The 24,295-nt window shown below is 47.9% G+C and overlaps 2 long non-coding RNA genes across 6 annotated transcripts in view; one reads left to right on the forward strand and one right to left on the reverse strand.

Annotated features, from left to right (window-relative positions):
• Positions 1 to 18,776, forward strand: LOC116979280. Of its 5 annotated transcripts, XR_004413663.1 has the most exons (4): positions 1 to 11; positions 15,032 to 15,257; positions 15,780 to 15,912; positions 18,380 to 18,776. It is a non-coding gene; the product is annotated as an uncharacterized LOC116979280 (long non-coding RNA). The 5 variants fall into 5 exon arrangements; XR_004413662.1 differs by lacking the exons at positions 1 to 11; positions 15,032 to 15,257 and adding an exon at positions 13,821 to 13,886; XR_004413664.1 differs by lacking the exons at positions 1 to 11; positions 15,032 to 15,257 and adding an exon at positions 14,440 to 14,455.
• LOC116979282 overlaps positions 16,058 to 24,295 on the reverse strand; it is an 18,075-nt gene continuing 9,837 nt past the window's right edge. The window contains exon 3 of the long non-coding RNA XR_004413669.1: positions 16,058 to 16,123. This is a non-coding gene — a long non-coding RNA (uncharacterized LOC116979282). The remainder of the gene's footprint in view (positions 16,124 to 24,295) is intronic.

The raw sequence follows: 24,295 nt of genomic DNA on the forward strand, positions 1-24,295 counted from the left end.
CCTGCCAACCTGTACCCTAAACCAACCCTCACTCCCAGCACTGGTCGCATGTTGAACCAGTGGTGTATGCTGCCCCCTACCGTCGTGCCGCTAAACTGCAGAAACTGGTTTACACCGAAGACAGACAAGAACAGCTGGAGTAACTCAGCGGGTCAGGCAGCATCTGTGGAGAACATGGATAGGTGACGTTTCACAGAGTGCTGGAGTAACTGAACGGGTCAGGCAGCATCTGTGGAGAACATGGATAGGTGACGTTTCACAGAGTGCTGGAATAACTCAGCGGGTCAGGCAGCATCTGTGGAGAAACATAGAAACATAGAAATTAGGTGCAGGAGTAGGCCATTCGGCCCTTCGAGCCTGCACCGCCATTCAATATGATCATGGCTGATCATCCAACTCAGTATCCCGTACCTGCCTTCTCTCCATACCCTCTGATCCCCTTAGCCACAAGGGCCACATCTAACTCCCTCTTAAATATAGCCAATGAACTGGCCTCGACTACCCTCTGCGGCAGAGAGTTCCAGAGATTCACCACTCTCTGTGTGAAAAAAGTTCTTCTCATCTCGGTTTTAAAGGATTTCCCCCTTATCCTTAAGCTGTGACCCCTTGTCCTGGACTTCCCCAACATCGGGAGCAATCTTCCTGCATCTAGCCTGTCCAACCCCTTAAGAATTTTGTAAGTTTCTATAAGATCCCCTCTCAATCTCCTAAATTCTAGAGAGTATAAACCAAGTCTATCCAGTCTTTCTTCATAAGACAGTCCTGACATCCCAGGAATCAGTCTGGTGAACCTTCTCTGCACTCCCTCTATGGCAATAATGTCCTTCCTCAGATTTGGAGACCAAAACTGTACACAATACTCCAGGTGTGGTCTCACCAAGACCCTGTACAACTGCAGCAGAACCTCCCTGCTCCTATACTCAGATCATTTTGCTATGAAAGCTAACATACCATTCGCTTTCTTCACTGCCTGCTGCACCTGCATGCCTACTTTCAATGACTGGTGTACCATGACACCCAGGTCTCGCTGCATCTCCCCTTTTCCTAGTCGGCCACCATTTAGATAATAGTCTGCTATCCTGTTTTTGCCACCAAAATGGATAACCTCACATTTACCGACATTATACTGCATCTGCCAAACATTTGCCCACTCACCCAGCCTATCCAAGTCACCTTGCAGTCTCCTAGCATCCTCCTCACAGCTAACACTGCCCCCCAGCTTAGTGTCATCCGCAAACTTGGAGATATTGCCTTCAATTCCCTCATCCAGATCATTAATATATATTGTAAATAGCTGGGGTCCCAGCACTGAGCCTTGCGGTACCCCACTAGTCACTGCCTGCCATTGTGAAAAGGACCCGTTTACTCCTACTCTTTGCTTCCTGTTTGCCAGCCAGTTCTCTATCCACATCAATACTGAACTCCCAATGCCGTGTGCTTTAAGTTTGTATACTAATCTCTTATGTGGGACCTTGTCGAAAGCCTTCTGGAAGTCCAGATACACCACATCCACTGGTTCTCCCCTATCCACGCTACTAGTTACATCCTCGAAAAATTCTATAAGATTCGTCAGACATGATTTACCTTTTGTAAATCCATGCTGACTTTGTCCAATGATTTCACCACTTTCCAAATGTGCTGCTATCCCATCTTTAATAACTGACTCTAGCAGTTTCCCCACTACCGATGTTAGACTAACTGGTCTGTAATTCCCCGTTTTCTCTCTCCCTCCCTTCTTAAAAAGTGGGGTTACGTTTGCTACCCGCCAATCCTCAGGAACTACTCCAGAATCTAAAGAGTTTTGAAAGATTGTTACTAATGCATCCACTATTTCTGGAGCTACTTCCTTAAGTACTCTAGGATGCAGCCTATCTGGCCCTGGGGATTTATCGGCCTTTAATCCATTCAATTTACCCAACACCACTTCCCGGCTAACCTGGATTTCACTCAATTCCTCAACTCCTTTGACCCGCGGTCCCCTGGTATTTCTGGCAGATTATTTATGTCTTCCTTAGTGAAGACGGAACCAAAGTAGTTATTCAATTGGTCCGCCATATCCTTGTTCCCCATGATCAACTCGCCTGTTTCTGACTGCAAGGGACCTACATTTGTTTTAACTAATCTCTTTCTTTTCACATATCTATAAAAACTTTTGCAGTCAGTTTTTATGTTCCCTGCCAGTTTTCTTTCATAATCTATTTTTCCTTTCCTAATTAAGCCCTTTGTCCTCCTCTGCTTGTCTCTGAATTTCTCCCAGTCCTCCGGTATGCTGCTTTTTCTGGCTAATTTGTACGCATCATCCTTCGCTTTGATACTATCCCTGTACTACCTTCCCTGATTTATTCTTTTGCCACACTGGCATGAACAATTTTTGTAGTTCATCCATGCAGTCTTTAAATGTCTTCCATTGCATATCCACCGTCAACCCTTTTAGAATTAATTGCCAGTCAATCTTGGCCAATTCACGTCTCATACCCTCAAAGTTACCTTTCTTTAAGTTCAGAACCATTGTTTCTGAATTAACAATGTCACTCTCCATCCTAATGAAGAACTCAACCATATTATGGTCACTCTTGCCCAAGGGGGCACGTACAACAAGACTGCTAACTAACCCTTCCTCATTACTCAATACCCAGTCTAAAATATCCTGCTCTCTCGTTGGTTCCTCTACATGTTGATTTAGATTACTATCCCGCATACATTCCAAGAAATCCTCTTCCTCAGCACCCCTGCCAATTTGATTCACCCAATCTATATGTAGATTGAAGTCACCCAAGACATGGATAGGTGACATTTCACAGAGTGCTGGAGTAACTCAGCGGGTCAGGCAGCATCTGTGGAGAACATGGATAGGTGACATAGATACATAGAAGGGGAAAAGATGTAACAGGAATCTGAGGGGTATCTTTTTCACACAGGGTGGTGGGTGTATGGAACAAGCTGCCAGAGGAGGTAGATGAAGCTGAGTATGCCAACTTTAATGGCAATTTCAACCTTTTCCAATGCTAACTATTTATTGCCATTACTACACAGGCAGGGAGGAGTAGAACTTATGCAGACGATAACAAAAACTAATCCTCCAGTCGTTCTTTCAGGTTTAATTGCTTCTGTATTGAAGTAGTTGTACACACAAAGATGTGAACATACTCGATCCTCTTTATTCTTATACAAATTGGAGCTTTCCATTCTTACTATCTGAACTGGTAAAACACTGTATTCTTTCTCCCATGTCTGCTCCAGTCTGATCTGGCCATTCCCTGACGCTATGCTATATGTAACGTCCTACATATCAAAAGCCCACGTCCAAACGTCAAAATAATTCTGCAAGAAATAGCTCGACAAAATAATGAAATATGTATGCTCCCAGTAACTAGCCTAAGCATGAATGGCTCTGCCACCAACAGTTTAGAAACAGTTGGGCAGGTACATGGATAGGACAGGTTTGGAGGGATATGGACCAAACGCGGACATGTGGGACTAGTGTAGATGGGGGCATGTTGGCCGGTGTGGTGAAATTGGGCTGAAGTGCCTGTTTCAATGCCATGTCACTCTGAGTGCGTGCCTGCAGAAGGACAAGGAACACAATCTAACCTTCCTGCTAACAGGTATCTTATGTATTGAAACAACATATCTTTACAATCGTTCAGTGCCACTTGGTCCGATGTGGAAATGACTGCTCCTTATTCTGCTAACAATTATGTGATAACTTCTGCAAACATAAACATGCCTGATCCGTGATCGGCTTGGGAAGCGGGACACGGCGACTTCGGCACACCGAGAGGGAGATGTGGCTGCTGGAGGTGATGGATGGTGCGTTGCGGTGGTCGTGGGCGGTGGTGTTGAGGGAGGTGGCCGTGGAAGGCTTTAGATCAGCCAGGCGGGCGAGCGGGTGGAGCGCAGCTTGCAGCACCTGCACGGACAGGGCGGCGGTGGAAGGAACCGATGGCATCGCGCTGGGCCAGACTCACCGCTACTTCACCCAATCAGTACCCGGCCATAACGTGAGGAAATAATAAACTGCAGATCTCATTCACAAGTTATAGGAGTACCCATTCAGCCCATCAAATCTACTCTGATCTCTGCCTCCTAGTCCCATTTTCCTGCCTTCTCCCCCTCACCCTTGACACCCATTCCAATCAAGAATCTCTGCCTTAGAAATGTCCACTGACTTGGCCTCCACTGCCCTCTGTGGGCAATGAGTTCCACAGATTAACTACCCTCTGTCTAAAGAGGTTCCTCCTCACCTCCTTTCTAATAGAGTGCCCTTTCATACTAAGGCTATGACCTAGACTGTCCCACCAGTGGAAACATCCTTCCACATCCACTCTATCGGGCCAAGATAGAACGTTTCAGTGTATCGGAAGTTGCAATGCGCTGGAATGTGGAGACTCTCTACGTGCCGTTGCAGAAGAGGATCGATTGTACTCATATACAGTGGGTTTGGACTGGATAGCCTGTGGAACAAGCGTGTCACTGTATCTCTGTACACGTGACAATGAAGAAACCAGTGAAATGTTGCTTGAACCTTTATCTCAATCTGAGACAATACATCCAAACGCTAAATTAATTTACACATGATCTCAGTGCATGCTGTTGACATTTATTACGTAGTCTGGGTGTAGTATTATTCATGTGTATTGCGGTAATGGGCCTATTAAGCTGCAACAAGACAGTCTGAAGAAGAAGAAGAAGGGTCCCAACCTGAAACATCCCCTATCCATGTTCTCCACAGATGCTGCCTGACCTGCTGAGTTACTCCAGCACTCTGTGAAACGTCACCTATCCATGTTCTCCACAGATGCTGCCTGACCAGCTGAGTTACTCCAGCACTCTGTGTGTTTCTTTGCAAGTAATGATTTCATTGCTCCATTGTTCATACATGTGAGAATTAAACACTCTTGTCTCTTGATGGCCAAAGAGGAATAATACTCTGGGTCTTACAGCATGGAATGTAGAATGTTACAGTACAGGGCGGCACGGTGGCACAGCGGTAGAGCTACTGCCTTACAGTGCCAGGGACTCGGGTTCGATCCTGACTATGGCTGCTGTCTTGTACGTAGTTGTGAATCTGTGGAATTCTCTGCCACAGAAGGCAGTGGAGGCCAATTCACTGGATGTTTTCAAGAGATAGTTAGATATAGCTCTTAGGGCTAATGGAATCAAGGGATATGGGGAGAAATCAGGAATGGGGTACTGATTTGGGATGATCAGCCATGATCATATTGAATGATGGTGCTGGCTCGAAGGACTGAATGGCCTACTCAATAGACAATAGGTGCAGGAGTAGGTGCAGCACCGCCATTCACTGTGATCATGGCTGATTATCCACAATCAGTGCCCCGTTCTTGCCTTCTCCCCATATCCCTTGACTCAGCTATCTTTAAGAACTCTATCTATCTCTCTCTCTTGAAAGCACCCAGAGAACCGGCCTCCACCGCCCTCTGAGGCAGAGAATTCCACAGAATTCCACAGGCCCCTGGTTCTGATCTCTCCCAAAATTGAGAACATGTTTTCTGCCTCTAACTTGTCCAATCCCTTAATAATCTTATATGTTTCAATAAGATATCCTCTCATCCTTCTAAATTCCAGAGCGTACAAGCCCAGAGAGATAAGAGGGTAAGGTCAAGGCCAATAGTGACCGGTGTGAGAGGGGAGGTGAATACCAAAGTTAAAATGTTGTATATGAATGCGCGAAGTATAAGGAATAAAGTGGACGAGCTTGAGGCTCAGTTAGAAATTGGCAAGTATGATGTTGTGGGAATTACAGAGACATGGCTGCAAGAGGGCCAGAGCTGGGAACTGAATATTCAGGGGTATACCTCCTATCGTAAAGACAGACAGGTGGGCAGAGGGGGTGGGGTAGCTCTGTTGGTGAGGAATTAAATTCAGTCCCTTGCGAGGAGTGACATTGAATCAGGAAATGTAGAGTCAGTATGGATAGAAATGAGGAATTGTAAGGGTAAAAATACCCTAATGGGAGTTATCTACAGGCCCCCAAACAGTAGCCTGGATATAGGGCGCATGTTGAATCAGGAGTTAAAATTGGCATGTAGTAAAGGTAATGCTGTGGTTGTTATGGGAGATTTCAACATGCAGGTAGATTGGGAAAATCAGGTTGGTACTGGACTCCAAGAAAGGGACTTTGTGGAGTGCCTCCGTGATGGATTCTTGAAGCAGCTTGTATTGGAACCTAACAGGGAGAAGGCAATTCTGGATTTAGTGTTGTGTATTGAACGGATTTGATAAGGGAACTCAAGACAACGGAGCTATTAGGAGTGAGCAATCTATGATGAGTTTTAATAGTAAGATTTAAACGAGAACTTACCAGTTTGAAGTTTGATCTTTATTTTATGAGGAGTAACGTTGAGGGATTACGTGAAGACCCCGCCAGGACGCATGCGTGTCATTCTTCAAAGCAGCGGTGTGAAATCACAGACAACAGTAAATGAACTGAACATAGTAAGATTAGAGAAATAGGATACCAGTTGAACTTTATGATCGATGGTGGGCATGGAGGGCACGTAATCCCTCAACGTTACTCCTCATAAAATAAAGATCAAACTTCAAACTGGTAAGTTCTCGTTTAATCTTACTATTTTACTTCGGAGTCACGTGAGTGACTACGTGAAGATTTTAAAGCTCTGTGATTTCATGCCGTGGAAACGAGTCCAGGCGTCATACACTGCATCAGTAGGCCAATGATGAGTGAGCATTGAGAATGCATTCAGACATGACATAGATATAGACATGTTGATGCTATTAATGAATAATAGTGGCAATAGTAACCTCCCTCAACCTGGAGGAAGTATGAACCATACCTAACATAGAGTTGGCAAATACCCCTGATCTGGCAATAGGTTTATTCTGAATATTTGGACAGATCAATAGTTTGACCATCCTGCAACCGCTAGGATGTGGTCCATCCCTGCTGCTGAGGTATAGCGGTCCTGGTGGAGTGAGACTCAGTCAATGTACACTCCTGTATATGCCAGACCCATATAACCATCTGGAGAAGGTTCATAGTGATTCCTTCGAACGAGGTTTTATGTAACTAACAATATTGCTAGTCAGAGTCTATGAGGCTCTTAGGAACCTTGACATACTGGTGTAGATGCGTGATCACACGCAACCCAAGGTCCATGGGATATGCAACATCTAGTTTGGTCTTGTGTCCCTGTCTAATCTGCTTGACTAATCATAAACAAAACATGTTATTATAGCTCGCAGATATGATCATCCTATCCAGTGTTGCAATGACTGGACCCATAGCGCTGTACTCAGTGCCATGGCATAATCACTAGTACGTGAGTATGACCATGGACAGGGATGTTGCTGGTGCCCATCGGTGAAGTGACGTAGTACAATGTTAACAACCCATATCTCTGCGTCCCTAAGCCTGGGAGGTTTTAAGTTAACGATACCTTCATATTCTAGATGTCAGAGGGTGAGACCGGACAGAGTGGTTTATGTACTCATCAGCCAAATGATGAGGAGGTACTTCAGGCACAGTAATGGAATATTAACTTAATGTTATAATCCCATAAAACTGAATTTCAATGTGTCAGTCATCCATGCCTAGTTAAACGTAAGGAAGCATAAACAATGCTTCCCATCTCCTATGCAGATTGCTGCTATTTGGTGCTATACCTGCAATTTGTAGTGAGCACTCCTAATGCTTATGGTTTTACAATCCAAGCTGCAGGAACGATCTCTCAGTCTGTAAGTCCATGAATTGATTATATCATGCAGAGGATGGTTTCAACATCACAACTGAACCAGCATCTTTTTTATCCGGAAATAACTATGTAAGGTTTTATGCTCATTCTTTGCCTCAGCGGGAGCCATAGGTATATAACCCAGGCAGACCCTATGAAAACCCAGAAGTGGGAATCTTGCTGTATTTTGCAATACCCGTCTATTGAGGCCAAATGGAGGAAGACATAAAAGAACATTCCTCCCTAGTGTAGCGAGAATGCACCCTTTGCCACTATATGCCTCGTTCATTGTTGATTGAGCCTGGATGCAAGCATCTCAATAGTTAGTGTTCCATCAATCCACAATGTCATTAAATACTTTGTGATCACACATTCATTCTGTGTTGTCATTGATTTTGCATAATAATACACCAGTGCTAAATGCGGTTTGGTAAAAACTATCACCGGATACTTTGATTTGATTGTACCTTTGTGATTAACATATACTCCCACCACCAAAGTGTATCACCTTGGACTTGTGCATGCAGTTTATGCATATCCACACACCCTTTAATGCACAGAATGCACCTGGTGTGCATTGGCAGTTGATACCATGACTGAACACTTGATAACTCATGCTAATCCCATCTGCCTCCGTAACTAGAGATGGTATTAGTAAATTACCAATCTTTGGGCAATAGCATCAGTTTGGAAATGACTGAAGATTTACGGATGAGAGGTTTTAGTGGAGCAAAGCTGTCCATCATTGTGACTTTGATAGTTTCAGCTGAAAATAGCAGAGGTCTAATTTTTTTGTCTCAGAGCTGATCCCAGACCAATAAATGGATGATTGTATCCCAATAATCAATAATTTCAGTTGGTATCAACTTAATTTAAATTTAACTGGACGGGTGTGAACCAATTCCTCAAATATAGCTATGTGGCTGATGAGGCTAATTTAGTAAAATACAGTATGTTCAATATCATCCAGATTGGCCATGCCACTTATTTGTTAGCTCTGTGCAGTCGAAGCACTAATAGTAGTGATTTGGTAAATAATCTGGAAACTGGAGTTAGCCCATTTTTAATGTGGTTCTGTTCTTTATTATTGTACCGCTGCTGGCAACCCAAATACCACCGACCTTGGTTGTGTGGCAATAAAATTATTTCTATTTCTATTCTATTTCTTTTGCAACGCCACTGAGTGTATTGTTGCCTCATCCAGTTAAATTTCAAATATCTTCAACCCTGTGAGTGGAAATGATCACATGGAAGTTATTCAGAAATGTCTATACTGCACATGCGGGTTGAGGCTGTTGACAATGATCAGTCCACATCCCATTCTTGTGAGCCTGCCTCGAAAGGCAACTCCAACCATACCTGTGTGCAGTATAAACTAATCTTATGTTACCAACTTGTATCCGTGACAGGGGGCATCATCGATGTGGCTCCATACCTTTATCCGAATGGGAGGACTTATGCAACCCGACCCAGGAGCTGCCTCAAACATGTGAGCATGATTTTGCACCTGCTCCTGGGAGGTAGAGGAGCTCGAGTACGGGATTGGCGCATCTTCCAGGAAGGCCGTTCTGGGCTGTGGCCCAAAAAAACCCCAGCTTCAGTTCATTGTGGTTTGCTGGTGGGTGCGTAGGGGTGCTGCCGTCGAAGATGTGAGGTCTTGCGTGATGATGTAGCCTTCCTGAACCCAACAGCCCTCGTCGAGCTCCTGCTGCTGGTAGTGTTGTTCCTGCACCCCCTGCACACTTGTGGTATCTTCAGCCAAACCCCTGTCTTCAGAGTCAGCCCAGAAGTGACTCCTAATGCTCCCCTCTGTCGAGGGAGATTCATTATGCAGCCCTCAAGGTGCTGCCATGGGCATCCTAGGACCCCATGGTGACTAGACTCCATATACCGGAGCATGTCACATTGAAGCTTCTGCTTCATCAACCGCTCCATGCGGGATATGCGATCACAGTTGCTCCCGCTGGCGGTGATTCTTCACAGCCCGACTCGTCCGAGTCTTCGGCCTGTCCGACTTCTGCTTGGCCTTCCCACCAGTCTGTGGTGTTGATTCCGACTGTGCAGGTGCCAGGTCGGAGACTGCTGATCAATAGCGATCCAGGTGCAGTCTACAGCTGCTGACTGCCCGCAATTCCGCGGTCCTCCGTAGTCAGTCTGGATGCGGTCCATTCCTGTAACATATTCTCACAAAATAGCACAAAATGACCTTCGAGTAAGGAATTTACCTGCATGTCCTTTTTAAACCTTCTGCTGTGGGGCAACGCTCCTCCCGAGCCTGGTCTTGTGGTCGTGGTTTGTTGCAGCCGGGGTCCCTCTGTGGTCCTTGTAGAAAGGGGAGGGGGGGGGGATATGAGGCCGCTGGTTTTACTGCCAGCGGCTCGAAGGCGACTTGCCGCCGTCCGCTCCTCGCATCCCGCAGTCTATGGAGCGGGTTCTCCAGGTGCCTCCGGCACCAATATGAAGCCACTGGCTCCACCGCCAGCGGCTCGAAGGCGACTTACCGCCCGCAGCTCCCCGTGTTCCGCGGTCTCTGGAGCGGTTCTGCAGGTGCCACCGGCACCAATATGAAGCCACTGGCTCCACCGCCAGCGGCTCGAAGGCGAATTCACCGCCGCCCGCTGCCCGTATTTCACGGTCTCCCGAGCGGGTTCTCCACCAATATGAAGCCGCTGGATCTACCACCAGCGGCTCAAAGGTGAATTCACCGTCGCTAGCTACCCGCTTTCCGTGGTCATCCAAGCGCCTAGGTCCGTGGGCGGGGTTCCCTGAACTTCATGACAGGGGTCTCCCCTCCATCCCGACTTCGCCTCGGACTTATCGCAGGACCTCTAAGTAGAGGTTCCTGCAAGAAGATTTAAACCTGAAAAGCTTTTTTAAAAACTTACCTCAGGTCTGTTGCTGGCAGGAGTATCACGTCCACCCTGCCAGTCGTAACGCAATGCGATAGACGATATGGCACGCATACGTACTGGCGGGTTCTTCACGTAGTCACTCATGTGACTGCGAAGTAAAATCTACAATTTGAGAGGGAGAAGGTAAAATCGGAGGTGTCAGTATTACAGGAGACTATGGAGCCTTGAGGGAGGAGCTGGCCAAAGTTGACTGGAAAGATACACTAGCAGGGATGACAGTGTAACAACAATGGCAGGTATGTCTAGGAATAATACAGAAGGTGCAGGATCAGTTCATTCCAAAGAGGAAGAAGGATTCCAAGGGGAGTAAGAGGCGACTGTGACTGAAAAAGGAAATCAAAGACAGTATAAAAATAAAAAAGAAGTATGACATAGCAAAGATGAGCGGGAAGCAAGAGTATTGGGAATCTTTTAAAGAGCAACAGAAGATAACTAAAAAGACAATACGGGGAGAAAAGATGAGGTACGAAGGTAAGCCAACCAAGAATATAAAGGAGGTTAGTAAAGCTTCTTTAGGTATGTGAAGGGGAAAAAATTAGTTAAGACAAATGTGAGTCCCTTGAAGACAGAAAAAGGTGAATTTATTATGGGGAACAAGGAAATGGCAGATGAGTTGAACAGGTACTTTAGATCTGTCTTCACCAAGGAAAACACAAACAATCTCCCAGATGCGCTAGTAGCCAGAGGACCTAGGGTGATGGAGGAACTGAAGGAAATTCACATTAGGAAAGGAAATGGTGTTGGATAGACTGATGGGACTGAAGGCTAATAAATCCCCAGGGCCTAATGGTCTGCATCCCAGGGTACTTAAGGAAATGGCTCTAGGAATCATGGATGCATTGGTGATCATTTTCCAATGTTTTATATATTCAGGATCAGTTCCTGTCGATTGGAGGGTAGCTAATTTCAAGAGAGAGCTAGATCCAGCTAGATAGGGCTCTTAAAGATAGCGGTCAGGAGATATGGGGAGAAGGCAGGAACGGGGTACTGATTGAGGTTGATCAGCCATGATCACATTGAATGGCGGTGCTGGCTCGAAGGGCCGAATGGCCTCCTCCTGCAACTATTGTCTAATGTTATCCCACTTTTTAAGAAAGGAGAGATAAAACAGGGAATTACTGACCAGTTAGACAGCTATCGGTGGTGGGGAAGCTGCTGGAGTCATTTGTAAAAGATGAGATAGCCGAACATTTGGATTTTGACGTGGTTTTAAGACTCAAAGTTTGGATAAGATGACACAGACACGGAGAATTCCTCAAGAAGACGAAAAGCTTTTATTTGCACACAAATTTGGCTTGGAACATTCAGAGGCACCACGGCCTGGTCACTCTCCAATTGTTCCCTGATTCATAAAATCAAAAAGCTTTTTATTACAGCTTCAGTCTTATCTTCGGTTACTTGGCATGCATGCTTCTGTAACTTTAATCTCTCACTGTCCTTGCCCTTTAACTTTAATCTCTGAGCCTACCATGATGTTCTAGCTAAAGCAAAATAAAACTAAGAAGCAACATGTTTTTGTGCCTTGATGTCTGATCACATAAAAATAATGTTTTTAAACATATTGGTAAAAGTAAGAAGTAACTTGTTTCTTCTATATAACTTCTATATAACTTCTATAATAGCAGTAACAGGATCGGTCCAAGTCAGCATGGATTTACGAAGGGGAAATCATGCTTGACTTATCTACTGGAATTTTTTGAGGATGTAACTAGGAAAATGGACAAGGGAGAGCCAGTGGATGTAGTGTACCTGGACTTTCAGTAGGCCTTTTATAAGGTCCCACATAGGAGATTAGTTGGCTAAATTAGAGTACATGGTATTGGGGGTAGGATGTTGCCGTAGATAGAAAATTGGTTGAAAAGAGGAAACAAAGAGTAGGGATAAACGGGTCCCTTTCAGAATGGCAGGCAGTTACTAGTGGGGTACCGCAAGGCTCGGTGCTGGGACCGCAGCTAATAACAATATACATGAACGATTTAGATGAAGGGATTCAAAGTAACGTTAGCAAATTTGCAGATAACACAAAGATGTGTAGCAGTGTGAATTGTGAGGAGAATGCTCTGAGGATGCAGGGAGAATTGGGTGAGTGGGCAGATGCATGGCAGATCCAGTTTAATGTAGATAAATGTGAGGTTATCCACTTTGGTGGCAAGAAGAGGAAGGCAGATTATTATCTGAATGGTGTCAAGTTAGGAAAAGTACAATGGGATCTGGGGGTCCTTGTTCGTCAGTCAATGAAGGTAAGCATGCAGGTACAGCTGGCAATGAAGAAAGCGAATGGCATGTTAGCCTTCATAACAAGAGGAGTTGAGTATAGGAGCAAGGCGGTCCTTCTGCAATTGTACAGGACCCTGGTGAGACAACACCTGTAGTATTGCATTTGAGAAGGAACTGCAGATGCTGGAAAATCGAAGGTAGACAAAAGTGCTGGAGAAACTCAACGGGTGCAGCAGCATCTATGGAGCGAAGGAATAGGCAACGTTTCGGGCATGAGACGTTGCCTATTTCCTTCACTCCATAGGTGCTGCTGCACCCGCTGAGTTTCTCCAGCACTTTTGTCTACCTGTAGTATGTCGTGCAGTTTTGGTCTCCAAATTTGAGGAAGGACATTCTTGCTATTGAGGTCGTGCAGCGCAGGTTCACCAAGTTAATTAGTGAATTCGATGGCTGGACTGTCATACAGTATGTTGAAAGAATGGAGCGACGGGCCTTGTATACACTGGTATTTATTGTATACACTGTATATACTGTACATATAGTGTATACACTGGCTCCCTGCACCAATCCATTGGAGAGAAAGGTTGTCACTTAGTTTAAGAACAATCCAGCAGATGGCAATGTTAATCAGGGATCAGACTCTCCTACTGTGTACCGGACAAAATGGACAGGAATATCAGGGTTACTTTAAACAAAGGGCAAAGTTGGTCAAACTTGCACCGTTGCACGAACATTCACTTGTTTGATGTTAAGGCCCAGGCTATCGGTCTGTTGTCCAACGCTGGTCATTGCAACAGCAGACGGTCGTGGAACTACAATACCCAGCAGCCACCTCTTCCGGCGCCTGCGCACTGAGCGTCGAGCGCAGCCTAACTTGCAGGGAACTGGGTGGGTGATTGACGTAATGTTCATCCAATCACAGGAGAGCGTTGTGTGTCGGGGTAGGTTGAGGCGTGCAGTGGGGATAAAGGGCGGTGGGCGGGACATCGGGCACAGAGTGCAGGCGGCGGCGATAGAGACACACACACACACGGAGACAGAGGTAAGGGCAGGCGCGGCTGTGGGACACACACACACACACACACACACACACACGGAGAGAGGTAAGGGCAGGCGCGGCTGTGGGACACACACACACACATCAGCAGCTCAGGTAAGGGCATGGAGTAGTGTTTAACAAATAACTGCAGATGCTGGAACACTAGAAGGTTGACAAAAAATGCTGGAGTAACTCAGCGGGTGAGGCAGCATCGATGGAGAGATGGAACTGGCGACGTTTCGGGTGGAGACCCTTCTTCAGACTGATGTCGTGGTCTGGGCATGGAGTAGTGCAGGGACGGGGAGCGGTGCAGGGACGGGGAGCGGTGCAGGCAAGGGGAGCGGTGCAGGCAAGGGGAGCGGTGCAGGGACGGGGAGCGGTGCAGGGACGGGGAGCAGTGCAGGGACAGGGAGCGGTGCAGGGACGGGGAGCGGTGCACGGACAGGGCGCGGTGCAGGGACAGGGAGCGGTGCAGGCAAGGGGAGCGGTGCAGGCAAGGGGAGCGGTGCAGGGACGGGGAGCGGTGTAGGTGAGGACAGGGCGGGGCAGGCGGGGGATACAGAGCAGCGCAGGTAAGGACACACGCCAGCGATCGCGCATCAATTTCGGGGGGGAGAGAAAAGCTGTGATCTGTGCTCTCGGGTGAAGAGCGCGCTGTGACATTTGGGCTCATTCTCATCTGTGCGAGCGAGAGACGCGGGGTTGAAGAAAAAAGTTAAAATGTCGGAGTGGAGAGGATTTTCTGGACGCGGGTGCCTCTTACTGTGGTGGGGGGAGGGGTTGGAGATGGGGTGGGGGGAGGGGTTGGAGATGGGGTGGGGGGAGGGGTTGGAGATGGGGTGGGGGGGTGGGGATTTCCAGCTCCGGTGTGAAGGGGCTTTTTGCGATCCCAGGGACGCGTCTAAACAGCGTTCGTGTTCCCGGCCAGTCCTTGTGCATCTTGAGATGAACGTGTCAACGCCAGCCTGGCCCTGACGCGGGAGTTCCACGGGGGGGGGGGAGGGGGGTTGGGAGAAGGGCTGGGAGAAGGGCTGGGATGGACGCAGTTGGAGGGCAATACTTTCTCTCTTTCCCCACAATCTCTCCCCCCCCCCCCCCAAACCAGGTCCATCCCCTGTTTTTCCCATCCCCAAGCCAGCTGCCCGAAGCAACGTCCCCCCCCCCCATCCTCTACAGCGCCATCCCTCTCACCCCTCCTCGGGTGTATATATGGGGAGTGGGTGCCGTTGTATAACACTACTCTCCAGGCTGGAGGGGGCGGAGGGTTTGTATATCAATACTGCTTCACTCCAGCGACCATGTTCGTTCAATTACACACCACCACAGCTGGTAAACATTCCTTCTGGAGTTGCTCTCAGTGTTCTGATGGATAAAGTGAGTGTGAGTTGAGAAAGCTGAGCCTTCAGCTGAATAATGCTTAAACTAAACCAGAAAATCCACTTTTCTGCACTTACACCACCCCTTCAATCTTTCTTGACGCGCGAACTCGGGAGAGGAACTTGGTACTTCGCAGAAATGAGAAGTAAACGGCAAACTTAGACATACACGTGGGAACTCGTTTAAACTCGTGAACATAAACTTGGAATCTCGTAGACAACCACGAGTTAGATTTTTTAATTCACTCGGGATCACTCGTAGGTGGCCTCGCACCGTGAGACAGGGCCATTACTTGCTGCTGTTGGGAGCAAAGATACTAGAGCCTTCTGTGGTAGACAAAAGTGCTGGAGAAACACAGCGGGTTGGGCAGCATCTATGGAGTGAAGGAATAGGTGATGTTTCGGCTCGCTTCCTCAGACAGATCTGTCTATGATCTTTGTTTGTGAGTGTCTAAGCTGCCGTTTGCTGTCTGCTCCTCTAGCTTTCTAAACGGAGCACTTTGTTTTTTCTTTGTCTCAGCAAACAGCAAAGAAGATGCCAAACAAGGAAGAGACTGAAAAGAAGCGAGACATGTCAGAGGTGAAGGTTTTCAAAAGGAACAGCTTGAAACGCTCAGAAACAAATGAACGCCAGATACTGCCTACGCAAGAGGGTAAGTGGCTGTGTGTGTCTATTGCCGGGAACCAAGCCGGCTCTCTGGCACAGTCAGACCTCACCACAAACCCAGCTGCTTGTGATGGGGCACCAGTCTTATCACCAGGGTGTGGTTGGTGGGTCATCTCTGGACACTCCCAAGTTTGGACAAATTGGCCTAAATAACAGGCCCTGGACTGTGCACTGGGCTCCGGCATTGGCCTTGCCAACTGGGGCTAAACGTCACGAAACTCTAACTCTCTTTGAACAAATGCAAAGGCCTGGATAGAGTGGATGTGGAGAGGATGATTCCACTAGTGGGAGAGTCTAGGACCAGAGGGCACAGCCTCAGAATAAAAGGGGGTTCCTTTTATTCTGGAAGGAGACGAGGAGGAATTTCTTTAGTTAGAGGGTGGTGAATCTGTGGGATTTCTTGCCACAGACAGCTGTGGAGATCATCAGTGGGTATTTTTAAGGCAGAGATAGATTCTTGATTAGTGTGTGTGTGGGAGGGTATGGGGAGAATGCAGGAGAATAGAGTGAAGAGGGGAAGATTCCGCTCCTGTCGCTTGGAGTTTATGAATGTGCCTCTTGCCCCCCTGTCACTTGCTCCACCGGTCTGCAAGCTCTTTGTCATTGCCCAGATCCCTCTGAAGTTTGCTCATCTCCAATGCAGTGCTGGCTTGAAGGGCCGAATGGCCTACTCCTGCACCTATTGTCTATTGCCCTGCTGGTTAGATTATAATCTGCATTTGGGTTCGTCCGACCAAACTCTGACCTCGTGCTCTTTTAACGGAACTTGATAAGTTTTCACCCACTCACTAAACCTCTCCACATCCACAGTCTTAAATATTGTCATCACAGCATGCGCTCCCACCTGTGGTAATGTCCACTGAACCCCGATGGGTGGGTGTCCATGTGTGGAAGGGGATATTTGGGCCCTGTGAGATTAATACACAGGGTAAATATGTGGGGACATTCCACTTCTTGCATCCATTAGCCTGAAAAGACCCCATTATTCAATCTTAATGGTATTGGTCATGTGACCTCTGTACACCTGACCATAAACTCAAAGGTAATCCATCCTGTTTGCCTGGGTCTGCTGTTAATAGCCGCCACATTATTGCTGTGCACCAGATGTTGTCCAGCTGTTATTGTTCTGGATTCCAGCCATGCATTTACAAGAATTCTGCATTAGGAATCAAAACAAGGTCCAGAGACACAATTCTCTGCAGCAGTCTCTGCCAATTCACAGAGCTGGGTGTGGGCCATCACTGTTTATACAGAGACTAAAACTTACAAAACTAATGCAATGCAAAAATGTCATCTTTCTTTTCCATTGTTAATCCTGCCAGATAGCTGGACTACTGCCCAGCTTGTAGGTGGGTTAGATACAGCATGGAAACAGGCCCTTCGGCCCACCGGGTCCATGTCGACCAGCGATCACCCGTTCACGCTAGTTCTTTGTTCTCCCACCATCTCATCCACTCCTGACACTAGGGGCAGTTTACAGAGGGACAATTAACCTATAAACCTGCACATTATTGGGGTGTGGGAGGAAACTGGAGCGCCCATGGTCACAGAGAGTATGTGCAAACTCCACACAGACAGCACCCAAGGTCAGCATCGAACCCGGGTCTCTGGCGCTGTGAGGTTGCAGCTAGCCACTGCTGTCGATAAGGCAAGAGGCAATAGATCATCCCCCTTCAGGATGACGGGCGACATCATTGAAGCTTGCCCAATAGTGAAAGGCCTGGGTAGTGGATGTGGAGAGGATGTTTCCACTAGTGAGAGAGTCTAGGACTAGAGGCCGTAGCCTCAGAATATAAGGACATACCTTTAGAAAGGAGATGAGGAAGCATTTCTTTAATCGGAGGGTGGTGAATCAGAAATACATTGCCTGTGGAAAACAAGTCATTGGTTATATTTTAAGTGCAGATTGTAAGGAGGTTGGGGTTTATGTGGAGAAGGCAGGAGAATGGGGCTGGTGCTTGAATCCTTTTGGTGAACAGACTGCCCTGCAACTGTTGGTCTTCCAGCAGGGATTTGGCAACTCAACTTGGTTCTTGTTTAAGAAAGAACTGCAGATGCTGGTAAAATCGATGGTAGACACAAAATGCTGGAGTAATTCAGCCGGTGAAGCAGCATCTATGGAGACCTATGCAGCATCTAAGAGATTGGCAACATTCCGGTTCGAGACCCATATTCAGACTGATGTCAGGGGAGGGGGTGGAGACAGTAAGACTAGTGGGAGAACTGGGAAGGGGGAGGAGAGAGAGAGAAGTTCGAGAAGTCAATGTCCATACCACTGGGGTGTAAACTACCCAAACGAAATATGAGGTGCTGCTCCTCCAATGTGTGCTGGGCCTCCCTCTGACAATGGAGGAGGCCCAGGACAGAAAGGCTGGATGGGGAGGGGGAGGGGGAGTTGAACTGCTGGCCCACCGGGAAATCAGCTTGGTTAAGACAGATTCTTCTTGTTACAGTGATTGACCAAGAGAAGCAAGCCATGCAGCAGAAGTCATCCTGAGCATTGCCGCAGCAGAACAACCCTTCCGTTCACGCATTCCACAACACCAACCCCCAGTTTGCTTTGTATACTGCTGGGCACATCTGTAATCATCGCACTGTGCCTCCAGAGCCTTGCAATAGCCACTTTCCACTTGCATTTGGTGATTTGTATTTTTTGTTTTGCTTTCGTCACTGCTTTGAGTGGGGTAGGGTGGGAGTGACGCAGGACATGGTGATGGTGGGAGATACTTGGGTTTCACACACGGCACTTGCCGTCTGCCTTCAGGCAGTGTAACGGTGGTTTGTTGCTGTTCCTTTTTCAGTCTTACAATGTTTAATATGAAATGAAATAAAATGTACATTTGAAACTTCTGATGTCATTGTGTCTGTTTGTTTTGAGTTTGGGTGGTTGGAGAGAGTGCTGTCTCAGAGGTGAGATTGTCAGAGCTCTACAGCACTTTAACTGGCCCTTCGGCCCACCTTGTCCATACTAGGCGTCACATTCCTTGCATTTGCCACATATCCCTATGAACCATTCCTACCCATATATCTGTCCAGATGTTATTGAATCTGCAACATTCCAGATGTGGACGACCCTCTGAGTGAAAATGTTACTCTGATGTCCCTCTTAAATCTCTTGCCTGAATCCTCTACACTGGGAAAGAGACTGAGTGTTCACACTCTCCATACCCCTCATGATCTTGTACACATCAATAATGTCACCACCACCTACAAACCCTGTCTTTCCAATCTCCGACAGGTCAGGCCCAGGTAACATCTGGATAATTCTCAACTGCATGCAGAACTCCAGGTGTGGTCTCACCAACAGCATGTGCAGCTGTATCATGCCAGGTCCACGTTTATACCCAATAAGATGTCTCAACGTGAAGCCTAAGCTGAAGTTGAAGCTGCCTGCATTGGTGGTGGGTGTAGCTGCATGCCACAGTGCTAACTGGTTTTACTGTCTGCAGTAATATTCCACCATCACCTTTGGTAAAACAGGTTGCTGACCAATCAATCAGAGTGTGCTGTTTGCAAACTATCTTAGTTACACCTGGTTTAGTTCATTGTCACGTGTACAGAGGTACAGTGAAAAGCTTTTGTTGCGTACTAACCAGTCAGGGGAAAGACAATACATGATTACTCTCCAGCCGGCCACAGAGTAGAGATGTATGATAAGGGAGTAACTATGCAAGAGAAAGTCTGATAAAGATAGTCTGAGGGTCTGCAATGATATAGACGGGAGGTCAGGCCTGCTGTCTAGTTGGTGACAGGATAGTGCTTCACTGACTGAGTGATGCAACACGTCCTGATGTGTTGAAAGTGGAACGTACACAAGCTTATATCAACGGAGATCATCACGGGTCTTGCCTCATTTAAGTGACTGAGCTTCTGGGGGGACAAATGTATCTGGGGGGGTGGGGGGGGTTTAATGTGAAAGTCAAGCTCTCACACAAAGTAGCCACAAGGTTAATGTAATGTCCTGGGAAATGTATCACAGAATTACTGGAAAAATCATATTCTTTGGGGCTCTTGACGAACCCAAGCAAAGGCAGTGATGGTTAAAGTTAATGTCACCACATCTACTGGGGTGGGAGACTGCAACCTTCACCTGGACCGCCCTGTTTCGATGAATGCAATTCGACGATTGTACACATGCATAGTATACTTTGATAGGACAGTAGACGAACAAAAGCTTCACTGCCTCGGTCAATGTGACCTTCATTAATCAAGACCGATGCAGTCACCACCATGTACATGGGCATGACCTCACTGCCCATGTTGTCAGATGACCTTTCACAGTTCATCTGTGTCCTGATCAGCAGTGGTGAATGACCCAGGGACACAGCTGTCTGAATGAGAGTGTCCAGAATCACAGGACAGTAGCCACATCTTGGATGGAAACATCTCGGTCAATCTCAAAACAAGATTTGTCTCCCTGAAACACTACATCCTCTGGACTGTGGCTTGTCAGTGTGAGAGGAGCCATCCTCTGGAGATGTGAGGCAGTGGTAGGCTGGTCCTCATGAGATGGCAGGAAGCAGGCGGGTGCTTCTTGGCTGTGGAGACGGCTTCAGGATCAACTATGGTTCCTACTGAGATTGGGAACAACAATTACCTCGTTAGTCAGACGGTGGTGAATCTGTGGAATTCTTTGCCGCAGACGGCTGTGGAGGCCAAGTCAGTGGATATTTTTAAAACACCCTCAGACACAAGACATTTCTACCCACCTCAGTTTGAAATGACCGGCCCTTAGAAACATAGAAAATAGGTGCAGGAGGCCATTCGGCCCTTCGAGCCAGCACCGCCATTCATTGTGATCATGGCTGAACGGTCCCTATCAATAATCCATGCCTGCCTTCTCCCCATATCCCTTGACTCCACTAGCCCCTAGAGCTCTATCTAACTCTCTCTTAAATCCATCCAGTGACTTGGCCTCCACTGCCCTCTGTGGCAGGGAATTCCATGAATTCACAACTCTCTGGGTGAAAATTTTTTTCTCACCTCAGTCTTAAATGACCTCCCCTTTATTCTAGGAACCTTGTTCCTGACTCTCGCGCTGGGTGAAACATGTGTAGACCGCTTAGGATATTGTATGTTTCAATAAGCACACACCTCATTCTTCTAAACTCCCTGGAATGCAGTGCCAAGCTGCCCAGGCTCTCGTGATAGGACAACCCTCTCAAGATCAGTGCTACTGCAGTCAATAAGATTGGGCAGAGTGAAGGAGGGCGGTTCTTCTCCGAGCCTGATTAACAAACCAATGCAACAAAGAAGTGTTGGAGGATCTCAATGGGTCAGACAACATCTGTGGAAAGAATGTAGATCACATTTCGGGCCGGGACCCTCCTTCAGACTGATGAAGCAGAGGGCCTTTTATTTTCTCGCCTGGTAGAAGTATATTTTAGTTTAGAGATACAGCACGGAAACAGGCCGTTCGGCCCACTGGGTCCGTGCCGACCAGCGATCCCCGCACACTAACACTATCCTGTACACACACTGGCAACAATGTTACATACACCAAGCCAGTTAACCTACAAACCCGCACGTCTTTGGAGTGTGGGATGTAACCGAAGATCTCTGAGAAAACCCACGCAGGTCACGGGGAGAACGTGCAAACTCCATACAGACAGCACCCGTAGTCGGGATGGAACCCGGGTCTCCGGCGCTGCATTCGCTGTAAGGCAGCAACTCTACCGCTGTGCCACCGTGTCTATGCCTGTCACACAATTATGACCGGCATAGATAGGGTGGACAGTCAGAACCTTTACCCAGGATTAGAGGACATAAAGTGAGAGGGGCACAGTTGAAAGGAGATCTGCAGGACATGTTTTTCAGAGGATGGTGGGTGTGTGTGGGGTTGTGACACACTGTGTGTGGGGGGGGGTGACACACTGTGTGGGGGGGGGGGTTTGTGACACACTGTGTGGGGGGGGGGGGTGACACACTGTGTGTGTGTGTGGGGGGGGTGACACACTGTGTGTGTGGGTGTGGGGGGGGGGGGGGGGTTGTGACACACTGTGTGTGGGGGGGGGTGACACACTGTGTGTGTGGGGGGGGGTTTGTGACACACTGTGTGGGGGGGTTTGTGACACACTATGTGTGTGTGTGGGGGGGGGTGACATACTGTGTGTGTGTGTGGGGGGGGTGACCCACTGTGTGTGTGTGTGGGGGGGTTTGTGACACACTGTGTGTGTGGGTGTGGGGGGGTTTGTGACACACTGTGTGTGTGTGGGGGGGGTGACATACTGTGTGTGTGTGTGTGGGGGGTGTTTGTGACACTGTGTGTGTGGGGGGTGACACACTGGGTGGGGGGGTTGTGACACACTGTGTGTGTGTGTGTGGGGGTGACACACTGTGTGTGTGTGTGTGGGGGGGGTTGTGACACTGTGTGTGTGTGTGGGGGTGACACACTGTGTGTGTGTGGGGGGGGGGGTGGAGGCAGGTACAGTAGCAGTGTTTAAGAGACTATTACGTTGGCACATGGCTATGCAGAGAGTGGAGGGATATGGATAGTGTGAAGGCAGATAAGAGCTGGCCTTGCTGGCCATCCTGTTCCTGTGCTGGACTGGCCAATGTTCTATACATGTCTGGGTTGTTTTTGCAGAATGCGGATGTGAGGCTCACAATCGATATGTATGTAATTAGTATCAAGATGCAGTGCTGAGTTAGACCAGGATCCCCACAGCACAATGACCAAAGGTGAACCCAATCCTCCAAGTGTAACCTCACCAACATCCTGCAGTATCCTGAGCTAATTCTGCCACCACCATCATCTACTGCAACAAGTGATTGTCGACTCCCACTGATTGTCGACACAAGCTTGCGCCCTTTTACAGGACGGACGATGGCAGTGATGTCAACATTTGTAACACACAAGGTGGACACGAAAGAAGAACCAAGGTCTTGTGCAACTGTAGGACAGCGGTCAAGGAAGGGAAGGGGAGGGTCAGACACTGACCACCAGGGAAGTGACAGTAGCAAAGGGAATGACATGTTTGAGCTGTTTGCAAGAAGAGGATGCGTTTCTGGTGGAGTGGGAAGTGGAGCAGTTCCACATCTCCTACAGAGATGATGCCTTGTGACACCAGCGCTGTGCTGACTCCCAACGCCACACCTTGGTGTTGGTGGAAGTGTGTGAGCTGAAGGAGAAGTCAGTCAGTGTGGGGGAGAGGTTATCCAGGCGGGGGGGGATTAATTCTCAACCTGGCAGGAGGCCATTCATCCCAACGTGTCCATGCCAGTTGAAGAAGTCACAACCTAACCACACCATCCAATGCCCTGAAGGCCGTGGTTCTCTCAGTGCACTGTTAGATGCTGCTTCATACGTCATGGGAGCAGCATTAGGCCATTTGGCCCATCCAGTCTACTCCACCAATCAATCATGGCTGATCTATCTAACACACTCTCCTACTCATTCTCCTACCTTCTCCCCATGACCAGTGGCACCCACACTAATCAAGGTGCCCTGTGTGTGTCTTTCTCTCTCTCTCTCCCCCTCCCTCTCTCTGTCTTTCTTCCTCTCTCTCTCTCCCACTCTCTCTCTGTCTCACGTTCTCTCCCTCTCAGGCCCTCTCTATCTCTCTCCCTCACTCTACCCCCTCTCTCTCTCTCCCTCTTTCTCTCTGTCCCCTTTCTCTCTCTTCCTCTCTCTGTCTCTCTATCTCGCTGCCTCTATCCCTCCGCTCGCCTCTATCTTCTCCTCTCCTCTATCCTCATCTCTCTCCCTCCTCCCTCCTCATCTCTTCCTTCCTCCTCCTCCCTCCCTCTGTCTCTCTACCCTCTCTCTCCCTTCTATCTCTCCTCCCCCTCCGATCCTCCCCCCCCCCTCTATATCTCCCACCTTCCCCCCTCTCCCTCCCTCCCTCTTTCTCTCTTCCCCTCCCCTCTCTCTCTCTCTCTCCCACCCTGTCAGACAGTGAGTTCAAGGCCCCCATCATGATAAAAGCACATTCCTCTCAGGAACTAGCGTGCTCCAATGTGCTACATTGCTGAGAACTATATTCTGCACTCTGCATCTTCCCCTTTGCTCCACCTATTGTACTGGAGTTGGACTGGTTGTATTTATGTGTGGTTTATCTGAGCCTCTTGTCTCGCGTACAAAACCCAGCTTTACACTGTGAGACGCCAATAATAAATCTGCACCTGAACGAACCCATTAACTCCACCCACCAACTAACGTTCTCCCCTCTGCCCCATGGGTTTCCAGTCTCTGCTGGGAGATGTTAGACCCTCATCAACTGCCCAGGACCCTCACAACATTGCATGGCTGAGTGTAGAGCTACAGGGGCATGCGGTCAGGGGAGGCAGGGAAACCAGAGCCTCACCTGTCACACTCACAATTAAAATAGCTGTTAAGAAAATTAAAGAAAAATTACAATAAAATAAAA

Source organism: Amblyraja radiata, chromosome 12 (genome assembly GCF_010909765.2).
Source record: "Amblyraja radiata isolate CabotCenter1 chromosome 12, sAmbRad1.1.pri, whole genome shotgun sequence".
Lineage (NCBI taxonomy): Eukaryota > Metazoa > Chordata > Chondrichthyes > Rajiformes > Rajidae > Amblyraja > Amblyraja radiata.